The 15,168-nt window shown below is 49.5% G+C and overlaps 1 protein-coding gene across 4 annotated transcripts in view; it reads left to right on the top strand.

Annotated features, from left to right (window-relative positions):
* The window catches only part of LOC144943686 (plexin-A2-like), a 295,017-nt gene that overhangs the window by 177,398 nt on the left and 102,451 nt on the right, over positions 1-15,168 (top strand). The gene's annotated exons all lie outside the window — the stretch shown is intronic.

Below are 15,168 nucleotides of genomic sequence, written 5' to 3'. Positions count from 1 at the left end.
CGCTCGCTCAGTCACTCGGTCGCTCACTCGCTCGGTCGGTCTGTCTGTCGGTCGCTCGCTCACTCGGTCGCTCAGTCACTCAGTCGCTCACTCACTCGCTCGGTCGGTCTGTCTGTCGGTCACTCGCTCGGTCGCTCACTCGGTCGCTCACTCGCTCGGTCGGTCGGTCTGTCTGTCTGTCGGTCGGTCGCTCGCTCGCTCGCTCGGTCGGTCTGTCTGTCGGTCGCTCGCTCAGTCGTTCACTCGCTCGCTCGGTCGGTCTGTCTGTCGGTCGCTCGCTCAGTCGCTCGCTCGCTCGCTCGGTCGGTCTGTCTCTCGGTTACTCACATGAGAGCTGATTGTCGCTACGGAACGGACACACGCTTCGATTGTGAACGTCAGACGTAGAAACGGTCCAGCTCAGAGTGTTTCACGTGGGCGCAAGGCCTCACCCTCACAGAGAGTGCCTCCCGGTTGTTTAGTGCTGGCATGGGTGGAGGGGGAAGAGTGGCGAGGGAGTCCCCCCCAGCCCCCCACGGAAATCACGGCCCTCTGCTGTCACGATTAACCGCCTCTTGCGCCGTGTTGTTTATTCACGACGAACCACCAGCGCCTTCGATTCCAATCCGATGAATGGCGCTGCGGTTGTGGCTGTCGCGAAAAATTGAGATCCGCTCGAGAGGAGCAGCGGCAGGCTGAGGAGGAGGAGGAAGGGTGGGGACTTATCGCTTGCTTTCTTCCGCTTGCCGATGGGCTGAATTGGACACCCGCTCCTGCAAGGATCGACCTCCTCCTCCTTCTCGACTCTACTGAGGCTGAGCGTCGCTCGAGGAAGCCTCCGGGAGTGTTCCTGCAACAGCCGGAACCGGTCGCCGCCTGTTGCGGAGGTTCACGGTTCGAATCTGACGTCCGCCCTGGTTATTATTGCGGGGTTAACGATCGTGTCGTCTTCTTCACCCACGGTGGACCTCAAAGATCCCTTGGGGTCATACGCAAGAGTCAGAGCCGACGTGTGCTGGCCACACGGCCTCAAGTTATTCCACGTTTGCACAATCACCCCGTGGGGATCTACACAGCGATCACCCCCCCCCTCCCTCCTGGAAATAAACTTGGCATGACCCTCCGGAATACAAAATCACGAGACTCGGTGAGGTTTTCCTGAGGGGCGAGCGAGTGTTGTTTAAAAGAATAAACAAATGCACGCTGCTGTGTGGGGAGCCACAGCACACAGCTTGCATCTCGCAGCGGCATTAAACGTCGTCGCATCTCTCGAGGGCCCTCACCCACTGGCTCACCCCACACGCATTCAGTGCAACAGAGCACCTCACACTTGCCATTCCCTACAAGTGTCGGGACACATTAAAGCTGTGGCAGACTCCGAGCGGAGCGCTCGGCCCCGGGCGGCCAGGGATTTGCCACGCCGGTAGCACGTGGGCACAGGAAGCACACGGGCACACAGAGTGTCGTGTGCGTATCGAGCGGGCACTTAGGGGCCGTCCGTAAATGACGTCACGCACCTGGGGGGTGGGGTCAGACATTTGTGACGATGTGTGACGAGGGGGGAGGGGGGTTTGAGAAATGTGACGTCACTTCATAATGCGCAACTTTAAGTAAATATAGACAACACGTTCTACTTAATTGAATATACTTTTTAATAAATGTTTTCTCCGACAACATCAGAGTGCAGCGCCACATTAAATACGCACTACAATGATAATAGTTTAAAGCGATTTTAAGAATGTTCTAGTTTTTTTTTGGGGGGGGGGGTGGGGGGCAGAGCTTTGTGACGACATATTTGAGGGGGTGGGTCTGACTTTTTGTGACGCCGTGTGACGAGGGGTGGGGGGGGGTTAAAAAATCGTCCAAAATCGCGTGACGTCATTTATGGACTGCCCCTTAAACACGGGCAGCCACGCACACAACGCACTTATTACCCTCACCCCCCCACCCCGCCCTTCGTGATCGTCCAAAGAGCGGGGGTGAAGGCGCAGCGCTGCAATCGCCTGCTCACGCCACTGCTGTGAGAATGGCGATTTGGGGCGACGTTAGCACGCCGGCCATGCTCATTCGAAGGTCTGGGTGCCCACATGGTGCCCCGCCACACGTGACCCCTCGGTGGACTCGACCGTCGTCAGCCCGTTGGTACTGCCGCTGCCAGGTCCAATTGCGCAAAGCATCCGGGGGTCTTTCGAGGATCGCTGAGCCATGGCCTATCCACAGCTGGATGGACGCGGTTCTCGCGACGCAACGGTCCGTCTCTGGCTCATGCGACACGAGCGACAATTGGCTCATATCTCCTACGCGTGTACGGTGTAAGGTTTAGTTCTGCCCTGCATGTTGAACTTCCTTCGCACCGTACGTGGCCAACCGCGCTGATGGGAGGTGCCCCACAGTTGATGCCATTGGCAGAGTAACATGAACCACCTCGAAGGATCTCATTGGACAAGACTCACAGAGCCAGACTCAGGCACCTTTAAGATTCCAATTTAAATGTCGATGGCCGTGCACCAGAGTCAGACGAATGCACCTTGAAGCACGATAGAGGTAACGCATGAGGCTCATTCAGCCAGACTAAGTCACATTAAATAATCGTTAGCGTCACAGCGTGTATAACTGAGGCTCACAGAGCCAGGCTAAGGCACAGTCGTGAATTCTCCTGAGCGTGAGAGTGGAAACCCTTGAGGCTCGCCGAGCCAGACTAAGGCAACATTCTTAACATTGCGGCGTTAATGACGGAACCTCACCGAGTCGGATCGAAGACGCTTCTAGGAATCCTCCTCGGGCTGCGTTGCCTACGCCGGGAATTCAGACAGCCAATATTAAGACCCTGCATAGCCCCGGGAGCCCACAATCCCCCCTCCCCATTCCCCGCACCGCACCCCCCAGTTTAAACATAACTCCCATTCATATGCTCAGTCGCGTGAATTGCAATATTGTCTTGGTGGCGGCCAGTGAAGCCCCTGTTGTTTAGCCGTAGCCCAAGGGCATCTGCGGTCAGCGGCTATGGGGGGTGAGTTACACAGAGGAGGGCTTCCAATTTGTGCCAAGGCCGCGAGCATTAGCGTCCACGTCGAGACAAGTCCTTGATGATCCCATTATCCCACATTACAAAAACGCCGGGCTTTTGTGTGCCAGGGTAATTGGTCAAATTACTCCCCACCCTTAACCCCCCCCCACACACCCCACGGCCAATCGTAATATAAAGCGTTATATTGTCCTGGAAATGCATGAACGGGCGTAATGGCCGACTAAGCAAATTGCTCAAACAGTGAACTCGGCAATTTAAAAAGAAAAAAAACGGATTATAAATATGCAAAAAAAAAATTAACGCACGGAAATAATGGAAGTAATCAATAAGGCAAGCAATGCGTCAATATTTAATCAGCCTGTTAATTCGTTCGATTACTCTCGAGTGGCTTTGGTTTGCGCCGCGGATTGCTTTGAGCCATCACAATACAGGTTTGTGGGGTTAGATCGCGTAAATAGCAATGCGTCGTTAAATGGTCATCGTGGTCGGTCCACTGCTGGATGAATGGCCTCCGCAAGCCACCACCTCTCGCGATCTTGCGGTGCAACAAATCCGCCGAGTTGCTCGTTCCATCTCCTCCGTTGGAAGTCCCCTCGGTACGCGTTCCATTCCCTTGGCTGCCGCTCTGATCTCAGTCTCGACCATTTGCACGGTTGGCTACGTAGGGTGCAAAAGAAGTTCAACATACATACAACTCCGTGTGTGTTTTTGTGCCTGCATCAGGCTCTGCGTGGTTTTCTCTCCACCCACGCCTGCCTTTTGTGTATCTCCCCCTAAGCCTCTGCCTCTCTGAGTCCATCTCCACGTCTGCCTCTGGGACGTTTGTGAACAAGAGCTTTATAGCTCATCGGATTCCTCCAAAGTAAATAAATATTCTGTTTCTCTCAATTCTTGTCTCTCATCCTCTGCGTCTCTCCACACCCTAGTCTCTGTGTCTGTCCATATTGCTCGCTTTGAGTCTCCAAATCTCACTTCAGGACTCACGACCTCTCCCCAATTTTTTGCAAACAGTGGAAAAACCCTTGAGCATTATAACTGCTCAAACGGAACTGTAAGGGTTCTGATACTTGCATTGTCTTTGTATTATTGGCCTTTTGGCGTTGTTTGGTCTCGCACTGGTGAGACGACGCCACAGAAAAGGCCGCCTCTGGTGTAGCCCAATCGATTTCAAAGGCAATGCATATATCATCAGAGCATGTTCGTTTGCATGTTTTGCCACAAGTACGTGTGGTTAATGCAGACGTGATTCCTTGGAAAAAGTGTCTGTTTGCTGCCTGAACATCTTAACACCTCCTGTTTTTATTGCCAGTAAGGATAATATCTCGACGTAATTTGTATTCGTAATTTTCATACTGCCAAAAAAAACCTCCCATAGATGTCCGCGCAGTCTCTAACTCTTGCACAAATCTCCACCAGTTGCAGTCCCACCTACCTCTCTCTCTCCAACTCTGGCAGGGGTTTTCAATGTCATCGCCGCCGGTATTATTTCGGTGTTCGGCAGTTGTTTGGCAGCGCAACGGCGCATGGCAGGGGAAGAGAGAAGCGAACAGAGAGAGAGAGACGAAGGAGAGAGCGAGAGAGAGCAACCAAAGCCGGAGCCAGGCGAGAAATGTAATCGCGGAACATCCTGCCCAAATCAATCAATCCGTCTCTCTGATGTCGATGTTGGGGGGAACGTGGTGCCTCGATAGGGGCCCACAAGCTCCTCCTTACCTCGAGCGCCCAACCCCCGACCCAGCCGCGCATTACATCAAGCAAGGGGCAACGTCAATGAATTCACGACGTCAAATCTCCCCCATCGCAGCGCTTCGCCCCGCTCACCGGCCACCCGCTTCGCCACCCCCACCGTCATCGGAGAACGAAATTGAGTTTTTATTGACTGGGTCCTGCCTCTCCCCCCTCTCATCATTAATGAGTATGCGCGGGATCATTGGCGGTGTCAGAGATTAATCCGATCTCCCGTTCGCTGCGGGCGTTATTAGTGGTGGCGATGGTCGGGCTTGGTGGCGTTGTCACCAACCATCAACAATCAGCGTCGCCGCCCGTGTGTGCGTGTGTGTGTATGGTGTGTGTACGTGTGTGTGTACGTGTGTACGTGTGTATGTGTGGGGGAGGAGCGGTGGCGCGGCGGTTAGCGCGCAGCACTACGAACCCGGCGACCCGAGCTCGATTCGCGCTCACGGCCAACACCAGTGACGATTATCTGAACCGGTCCTGGGCCTCCTCTAGGTCGACTCAGCCTCAAATGAGCACCTGGTGCGGTGTGTAAACATCGCCACTCGGGAGACAGGGCCGGTGGGTCGTGATGCTGGCCACCCACCCCCTCGTGTGCCGTCTCTGTGGCCTTCATAGGTGCTCGCTAACAGCACTTGCCCCAGCAAGTCTATTCAGGCTATGCGGGGGGGGGGGGATATTTGTCTTTGTACGGCCGGCATCCATCGTCTTGTGCCTCCGTCCATGGGAGCAAATTAGCCAATTTGTGCAGAGGGTAAATTCGCCTTTGTTGTGTTCGCCGCAATTCTTCTGTGTTTTGTCCTTTAATTTATGTCTGGCGTAAGCGCGCACGCGTGTGCTGCCGCTGTGTATATGTATGCGTGTGCGTGTGTGAGTGATTATGTGCCTGAGACAGAGAGAGCGTGTGTGCGTGTGCGTGTGTGAGTGATTATGTGCGTGAACAGCGGTATCGTAGCGGTTAGCGCGCTATTCTACGAACCCGGCGATTATCTGAACCGGTCCTGGGCCTTCCCCTAGGTCGACTCAGCCTCAAATGATTACCTGGTGCGGTGTGTACACATCGTCACTCGGGAGACAAAGGCGACCGAGCGTGGTGCTGGCCACCCACCCCTTCGTGTCCCGTTCCAGCCTTCATAGGTGCTCGCGAACAGCACTTCCCCCAATGGTCTGTTGAGGCTTTACGGGGTATCTTTGTCTGTGTATCTGTTAACGTGTGGGTTGCGATGGTGCAGAAACGACTTGTTCCACCTCCTCGCTGGACGTGCTCCTAGGTATCTTCCATCATTTGGCTGCCACTCCGTCTTTAGTCTCGACCACCATCATCCCTAACAGCCACCACCTTCATCATCAACATCCCTTCCTGGCCACAACATGTCCTGCCCACGCTCCCTCAACGTGATGGTCTCTCACACGCGACGCGTGTTCTTGAATCCTACCGCGTTCCGTCCGCCTCGTCTCTCGTCGCATTCCCAAGCGCGCGCTCGTGCACTCGCCCTGCCCGCTTCTTTACGCACTTTGTTCTATCGTCCACGCCGCGGAGCCGCATGCCCCCCCCCTCCCGCCGTACGCTGCGCAACCGTCGCCGGTGCACGCGCGTTACAAGGCCAAGGTCAAAGGCGCGGCCCCTGCAATTGCTCGCTCGCACCACCGCCAGTGGAAGGGCCTCCGCCTATTTTTAGCCGGAAGCTCTAAGAAGGGGTTTCCTGCCCACCTTGAGGTTATTTCCGGCACCGTTCTCGAATCCACGCTGGCCACAACTCCTTCGAACACCTCGGTGTTGACCCACACTTTACCCCACCACGCACGAGACCTCACCGGTCGACTCACCTTTGCGCTGCAAACCCGCACACATCACCCGATGGATAGAAGGCTGTGCGGGGCCGCTGACCTGCCAGGCAACCGCTGTAGCAGCTGCTGCCACTGCTGCACCGTGACAGGTAATTCCGCTCGGTAAATACGTCTCGTCGAGGACTAGGCCCTTAAACGGGCGTCCGATTGATGAGACGGGAACCTTGACTCAGACGAGACAACTACTTTCTTTCGGAAGCTGTTTCACCCTCATTCATTCGCCAGAGAGAGTGGATGAATGCAGTGCTGTCCGTTAAGAGGCGAAGGGGGATTGTCTGCTCGGGAGAGTGATGGCATTTATCGTTGCGTCGAGAGCCCTTTGTAGGCGATGGCAGTGTCTTCGGCAAGAGGTTGTTGTTGTGGCTGCTGCTGATGCTCGAGGTAATTGTCGGTGCTTAGTTAGACAGTAACATTTTTTTTCTTCTTCCTATTTCAGCCGAAGTCTCAGTCTGGTTAAACAACAACGAACAAAAACAACCCGTAGATTTGTTTTTTTATTAAGTCGTCGTCGTCTGTGGATTTCTTAGAGTCGAGCATGCTTTAGTCTCATCGACTCATCCTCATTGCTGAGATCCTCATCATTATCATCATCGACTGCTTTGGTCTATAACACTGTGTAACACGATTTTTGTCCCTGGGTAGTAAGTGTTATTTGTAATTGCTGATGCCTAAAAAGTATAGAAAATGGCTATTATTCCCTACAAACTTTGCTTTTGTAACCAGGACTTTACGTGAAGGAATGACACAAAAGCACACAGAGTTTTCTCTGAAAATATGTACATTCAAAATATCACTTTCCTGGTCACAAAAGAAAAGTTTGTGGGGAATAATAGCCATTTTTTCTACTTTTGAGGCATAAGCAATTAGGAAATAACACTTACTACCCAGGGACAAAAAAAATTTGACAGTGTAATAGAGTTTTTTTTTTGGGTTAGATCGCATAAATATATTAAAGTGTCGTTAAAACCCTCGACCACCCGACACAGCCAACTAGTAAGGGTTGTCACGTAAACAGAACGTGGCCAATTCGTCACGAGTACAGCACACCGGTGTGTTGGAGAGCCATGCCACAACATTTACAATCTGAGTACGACGTTTCGCCAGTAATTACAACTAGCTTCATCAGGCGACAGCCAGATTTGTGAAGAAGTACACCTGTTTCGTTCCTTATATAGAGGCGTAGATGTGGTGACCACGCTTCTGCGTTCTTGGACAAAGTGGGGGGGATTAATGAGTCAACGCACATTATGCATATGCATTATGCGAGCACTTTGATCTTGTCCTTCCTGTCTATTGTGTGTATTAAAATAGCCCTACCAACGATAATCCCTATTGAAGTATGGTGCCCTTTATAGGCATTCATTTAAATAATGTATTATTTTATGATTTGCTTCAACGCAGCACTAAGGCGGGTAGCTATCCGAACGTTTACAATAATTTGTATTTCTTTCAATTTCGATAGATTATCTAATTAGTCTTGGCAAATAGTAGCTAGTTTTGCACGTAACTTCAACATTATCCAAATCAATTGAGTGTCCTTGTTGGCACGCGTGTTCTGCTACTGCTGACAGTTGTATTTGGGAGAATATAATATTTCTCTGATGTTCTTTTAGTCACGTCCTGTTTGCCCAAATAACATTTATCACACGTGCAGTTAATCCTGTACACACCTTCTGTTGATAGCTTCGGTAATACATCTTTTGTGCAAGATATTAATATCTGTATTTTTTTTCCAAACATCTGGCTAGTTTATCAGTTACTCCCGCAATGTACGGTATTTTGATCGTTTTAATTACTTAGGCAGTTGCAATGCTCGTGTTATTTGATTTAGCATTCAATGCCCTGTTGATTTGTGCATCATTGTAACCGTTCATTTGCAGCGCTTCATTAACATGTTGAATTTCACTTCTCAGACTGTCACCATCTGACACTTTCTTAACTCAATGATTGAGCGTCTTGATAAGAGCAGATTTCTGTGCGGGGTGATGGTGTGACTCTGCATTCACCACATCTACGCCTCTAAATAAGGAACGAAACAGTAAGACTTCTCCACAAATCTGGCTGTCGCCTGATGAAGCTAGTTATAATTACTGGCGAAACGTCGTACTCAGATTGTAAATGTTGTGGATTGGCTCTCCAACACACCAGTTAGTGCTGTACTAGTGACGAATTGGCACGTTCTGTTTACGTGACAACCCTTACTAGTTGGCTGTGTAGGGTGGTGGCGGGTTTTAACGACACATTTATATATTTATGTGATCTAACCACAAAAAACCCTCTATTATGGATGATATTGGTCGCGAAAGCCTACTTCGTGTCGAACTGCTTTGGTCTAGTCCACTGCTTTAGTTTAATTGACTCATCTTCATCATTGCCGTCATCAGGTGCTGTTCAGTTAGCCAGCAGTTTCCACTTCGTCAGCTCAATGGTGATGCTAATGATGAGTGCTGTGATTGGTTGTTGATAAAGCACCCTCCTGTACGTCGATGAATCTCGGAGCGCTTTACATCATCATCTTCATCACGTGGCATCTCAAGCGTTTCAGGATCAAAATATGTGCTTATACTGGAGACAATCGAGGGGGGTATGAAGCTTTTTTCACAGATGACCAGTAAGAGGCAGGTCAGAATGTTGTAACAACAAACAGTACAAATACAAGTTAGGAGTGCAAAGTATAGTGAAGTTAAAGAGATCACTTTAAAAAATATTTACAAGTAAAACTAAACTAGATATATATATTATCTTACCAGATAAAGCCCATTGAGCTCTTTGCTGCTTTTTCAGAAGTGACCTTGCCCACATATCATAGCTCAACGAAGTGGCTTATCACGTGGTAATGAGAACCTCCAGTGGCAGCCGTCTCTGTTGGCGCAAGTTCACTCAGCAGCTGGTCTGTTAGCTGACACTAATTTGGCAGTAGGGGGCGACGGTCTTTAATTTGGCATAGGGGACCCCCCCCCCAGTGGCAGCTGTCCCTGTGCTGCAGGCTCTGCTACACCTTGCCTATAAGCGGGCATTAGTCTGCCAGTACGGGGCGATATTTACACGCGGAATCCCGATGTATAACCAGGAAAGGAAAACAAAACACGCGCATACGCACGGGTTCTGTCTGTAACACTTTCCAACACATGCGTGTCCTTTTAAATATTTCATTCGGGAAAGTAACGACGGCACGTTTAAGTGCATGCATTCTTATTTATTAAGCGTTGGTTGCACACATTTCTCAAATTTACTGAGTTCAGCACTCAGCAGTGAACTCAGTAAATCCGTCCACATGCACGAGGAAAAAATTACGATTTTTGGTCTTCATCGGCGATCGGGCCGTCGCGACAACGTCACATGATCTCCTCGTTGAGACGAGTAAAAATAACACTGGTCAACACACTTTTTCTGGCATAAGGTATTCCATCGGTTTTAAGGTGATGTTGGGGTGCTGATTCCAAATCTGGCATCAGTTTTTGCCTATCACATCAGGTTTTTGAGATATCAAATATTGCATTTTCAATAAAAACTGCAGAAGAAAAATATTAAATAAATGTGGATACCTACATAAAATGATATTATAAACACACTATGCAAAAAATACAGCACCATATTTTAACACTAAAGCAGTCACTGACTCGCAACAACTTGCAATCATAAGTGGCAGAGTTAATTTCGGGTAAAATCAATGAAAATGGGGTATGCCAATAACATAAAAATGAGATGTGATAGAGCAAATCTGAGATCAGATTTGGCATCAGCACCCTGAAATTAGTCTAAAACAGCTGCAAAAGTCCAGGCCAGAAAAAAATGTTTTTTTTGTTTGACTAGTAAGCCGTTAACTTTGACCAGTCGTAGTCATGCCTCGCTCAGTGGCCCTTGCTGGTGGGCAGCAGTCATAGTCACGATTGGTGATTTTAATTCACTCTTAGCCGTCGTTGTTTACGATAGAATCACAAAATTAACACTTTCGTCGACTGCTATTTTCATCCTTAACAGAATGAACACTGCCAGTGATTTTCAGAAGAAAGTTAAGCTTTTAAAACGAGCTGGGAGAAAAAACCACACCGCAGCGAAAAAAATCAAGCGTGTTCGTTTCACTTTTTTACTTTCAGTTTTATTTTTGTAAAGTTTTATCGCGAGTGAAAAATCCACGATGGAAGTGCATCGAATCATAACGACTGGCATTTCTCCCCCCCCCCCCCACCAAAAAAAAGTCAACAGTACGATTTTTAATTTTCATTTAAAGTTCGCTCTGCCGGGCAACTTTTTGCGAACAATTTTTCTTTAATGTAAAATGCCCCGAGAGCGCTCCGTGGAAATGCGCTCAGCACGCGTCCCGCTGTAACTGCAGCTCAGAGGAGCTAATTAAGCTGTCAAAGCGGGTGCTGCCGCTACTGCAGCGGCTGTAAAAATTGGACCGGGGGACGGTGGGAGGGGGTGGTGGGTGGCGTAGAGATTGAGGACGGCACGGGAGAGGCGACGATGGCGCTGTCACCGCATTATTTTTGTTGCTCCTCGCCTTTCCCCGCCACTGAAAAGCGCCGATCGATCCTCGCTCTCGAATTCCAGCTCGCCATAGATCTCGCTCATCGCGCGTCGCTCGGCACTTCGGCCTGCTGCCCGCTACTGCGCCCGTGCCGTGTGCTGTGCCGGACGTAGCTGGCATGTGTCTGCAACAGACAGACAGGCTGCGTGTACCTGCCACAGCTGTCTTGTGTCTGTCACAGGCAGTCTGTAGCTGCCACAGCTGCCTTGTATCTGACATAGTCTGTAGCTGTCATAGCTGTGTTGTGTCTGCTGTAGACACTCTCTACCCACAATAGCTGTCCTTTCGCTGGTGTTTGTAAGCCATAGGTATCATAAACCCGGTATAGTTTCCTTGAGGCTGTTTAACACGTAGCAGGCTTTTGCGACCAATAATATTCATGATAAACGTTTTTGGGTTAGATCGCGTTATTTATAAAATGTGTCGTTTACAAAATTGTAAATGTTGTGGATTCACTCTTCAACACACCGGTGGGCTAAAGTAGTGAACTATTTTGTCTTTTGTGAACGTGACACTTTTTTTACTGATTGGCCGTGTCGGGTGGTGGAGGGTTATGACACATTAATAAATAACGCGATCTCACACAAAAACGTTTATTATGAATGCCTTGAGTCTCTCAGTCACAGCTGTTTCGCTCAGTTTTTTTTACAGGATATATATTAATTATGCATTAACAGCAACTTGGCCAAACATCTGTCATTTACGCACATGTTCTCGTATGTACATCATCATCCAGGGTCAATTCACTGCTGCATGAAGGCCTCCCAAAGTCGCGGCCATCTCTCACGACCCTAGCAATGTAACAACAGCAAGTACAACCGCAATTTGCCACTAAGTGGCGGTGACTGCACCGCGGGGCTTGTGCCAGGCTTGGTGCACTTGAAAGCCACGGTGAAGTGTCGAACACTCGCTGTTGGCAGGAGGTCACGGGACAGACCCAGGTACTGTGTGGGTAGACTGACTGAGATGGAACGATGAGAATAGTCTTCACCCGTTCTGGCATCAAGTCTGCATTTACGGCAGGTGCGTGTGACACGCAAAACATGCACATACACATTCTCTGATAATGAATCCATTGTCTTTGAAACTGATTGGTCCACACAAGGTGACACCGTTCTTTATGGCGTTGCCTTAACAGTGGTAGACCAGAGAACGCAAAAAGGCGAACAATGCAAAGACAATGCAAGCATCAGGGCAATTACAGCTCGGCTTAAGCGGTTATATCTAGGGGACCTTTTTTGTCATCATTGAAAAAATGACGAAGCGATAACAATAATAGATGTTACCCTTTCTGGCAATAAATTGAACGATCATTGGAAGGATGTTATCAACCAGGTAATGCCTTAGCTTGTTGTTGTTTCCATCATTACCTGCCGGTTTACTGCTAGCCCCGCCCACTCCCCCCCCCCCCAGCCTCACGTCTTCTTCCCCTAGCGCTCACGCGGCCCCCTCCCCCACACCCCTCCCCTCTCCCCCCTTGCCTCCTCCCCCCTCTCTGACCTATATAACCTCGTGCCACGGCAGCTCTCCCGCCGACTTCAGCATTTTCTTGCCGTGGTTGTCACACCCGATGAAGATCGCTTGTGTTACGATCGAAACGTCGTGATCTGTTTTATTTTATTTCTACCAACGTGACTTTACCGAAAGAACCAAAGAGTTTCGGTGTCAAGATGTTCAGACAGCAACTAGAGATGCCTCCTTGCAAGGCATCAAGTCTGCATTAACTCAACGTGCTCGTGATCAAGCGCGCAAACATTTCACCACCGCGGCGATGTCGAGGCGCCTTCGTGCTAAATTTTGACTTGAAACTTTCGTGACTGCAGGAATTCACATTCTTTGGTTCTTTCGGTAATGTCACGTAGATAGAAAAACAACATTTTAATGACGACCGCTTGTGTTGCGGTCGAAACGTCGTGGTTTTTATTTTTATTTATTTTTTTATTTTAAAACACTTTCTTCTTTATAACTATTTTTCTATCAACGTGACTTTACCGAAAGAACCAAAGAACACGCCTTCATTCTCTTTCGGGATTTGTCAGTAGGCCACGGCGCTCGCTGCCACGTGGAGGAGGTGTCGGCAAGTCGGGGGGTGGAGGGGGGGACATTTTAATCAGCCGCGGCTGCACTTGGAAAGGAAGGGACGCTCGCGAGATCAGAGGAGGCCACGGAAGGAAATGACACGCGCTTGGATAACGCGCTAAACACCGACAAAGATCCCCCCGTATAGCCTGAACAGACGGTGGAGGGGTGGGTGGGAGTGCTGTTAGCTAGTAGCACCTATGAAGGCCGGCACTGTGGCACACAAGTGGGTGAGTGGCCAGCACCACGCCCGGTCGCCTTTGTCTCCCCAGTGGCGATGTTTTTACCCACCGCACCAGGCACTCATTTGAGGCTGATTCGACCTCGGGTAGGCCCAGGAACGGTTCAGAAAATCGTCATTGGTGTTGGCCCGTGAGCTGGAATCGAACTCGGTTCGCCGGGTTCGTAGCGCAGTGCGCTAACCGCTTACTCTACCGCTCCCCGGACACTCACTCACACGATGTGCACACGATTAGAACACGCCGTAATGTACACACGCACCAACCAGACAGGCACACGCACACACACGCAGACACCTTCATACACCTAAGTGCACGGCACAAAATTGATTCACGCAAATTTGCATCAATTAGGCTTTTGTCAATAAAGCTGCGCTCAATACCGAGCTCGCGATGCCTCGTGTCTCGAGCAGACGGCAGATTTATGTACACTTAACCTGCCAGGGCCGGCCCCCACATCTTGATTCGTACAGGAGCACGCTCGATGACCTGGTCTCCCACTCCCATGTTAATGCGGCAAAAGGATTGCTTACGGCTGTGATATGCACTTTAAAATAAATAATAACATCAATAACAATTTTGCTTATAGCGTGTTTACCTTGGGTAACCTCGACGAATCTCAATACTTTTTTTTGTATTCTCTCAGGAGCGTGCTGGTTACATTGGGATGTTAGACCATTTCGCATAATCAGAGGCTTCGCTTCTTTTCGGAGGGAAACCAGAGTTAAAACACCACAGCGCAGAGGTGGAGACGACACTCAAAGCTCCGCACAGACCGACTCAAGAATCCATCGCTCTGATTTCATCTCCTGGCCAAGCTTCGCAGCGCCAACCGTACAGCAGCTGCTAACCCACGCAGTCGTAAATATGTCACACTCGAAGCCTCCTGTGTGGTTCATACTTTCATTATAATAGGGGCCTCCTTCCTTCACCAGTCCCGCGCTGACCGGCGTGGTGAAGTATGGTCAAACAACCCACAGCAAAGCCAGCATGCCATTGGGAATGTCCTCTTATCCATTCGTGGCTTCACAAGTCACTAACCATAAGGCATTATTTTACAACTCTTTAACAGACCGACTATTGACTGACGCATTGCGGAGATGAACGGGGGCGGGGTGGGGAGGTAAAGGTCCTTCATCTAGCAGTAGATTGACCAATATCTGTGAATCATTTTTCCCATAAATATGCTAAATTCCTCTTGATATGCAAATTATTTTATCAAGGCACCCTTCCCCCCTTCCAACCCAGCTTAAATATACGCTCCAAGCGTGGTGGTGTTTCATTCAGACGCTGTCTCCCCGACAGACCTGGTCTTCACCTGAGGACGGCTGCTTGCGTTGTGGCCAAAACGTCGTGAGAATTATTTTATTATGTTTTATTTTTATTATTTTATTATTTCCCTTCTACGTGACTTTACCGAAAGAACCAAGAAGATCTGTGAATCATCATTAATAATTATTTATATACATATATTTAAAGTTAACATTTTGGTGGCGGGATGTTAACTACCTCGCCTGATATACAGGAGGTCGTGGGTTCGACTCTCACCCTGACGCCTGTATATTTGCATCTCTCTCTCTCTGTGGTCGCGTGGATTTTTCTCCGGTTTTCTCTCCACATTTATAATGAACATCATGCGTTTCCAGTATTTGGCTGCTATACATTTTCACTTGATAAGCACCTTGTTGAGCTATCATTTGTGGCCAGGTCGCTTCCGAACAAAGAGCGAA

Source organism: Lampetra fluviatilis, chromosome 32 (assembly GCF_964198595.1).
Source record: "Lampetra fluviatilis chromosome 32, kcLamFluv1.1, whole genome shotgun sequence".
NCBI classification, from domain to species: domain Eukaryota; kingdom Metazoa; phylum Chordata; class Hyperoartia; order Petromyzontiformes; family Petromyzontidae; genus Lampetra; species Lampetra fluviatilis.
Note: the sequence above shows the minus strand (reverse complement) of the source record. Positions and strands in the feature narration are given on the sequence as shown.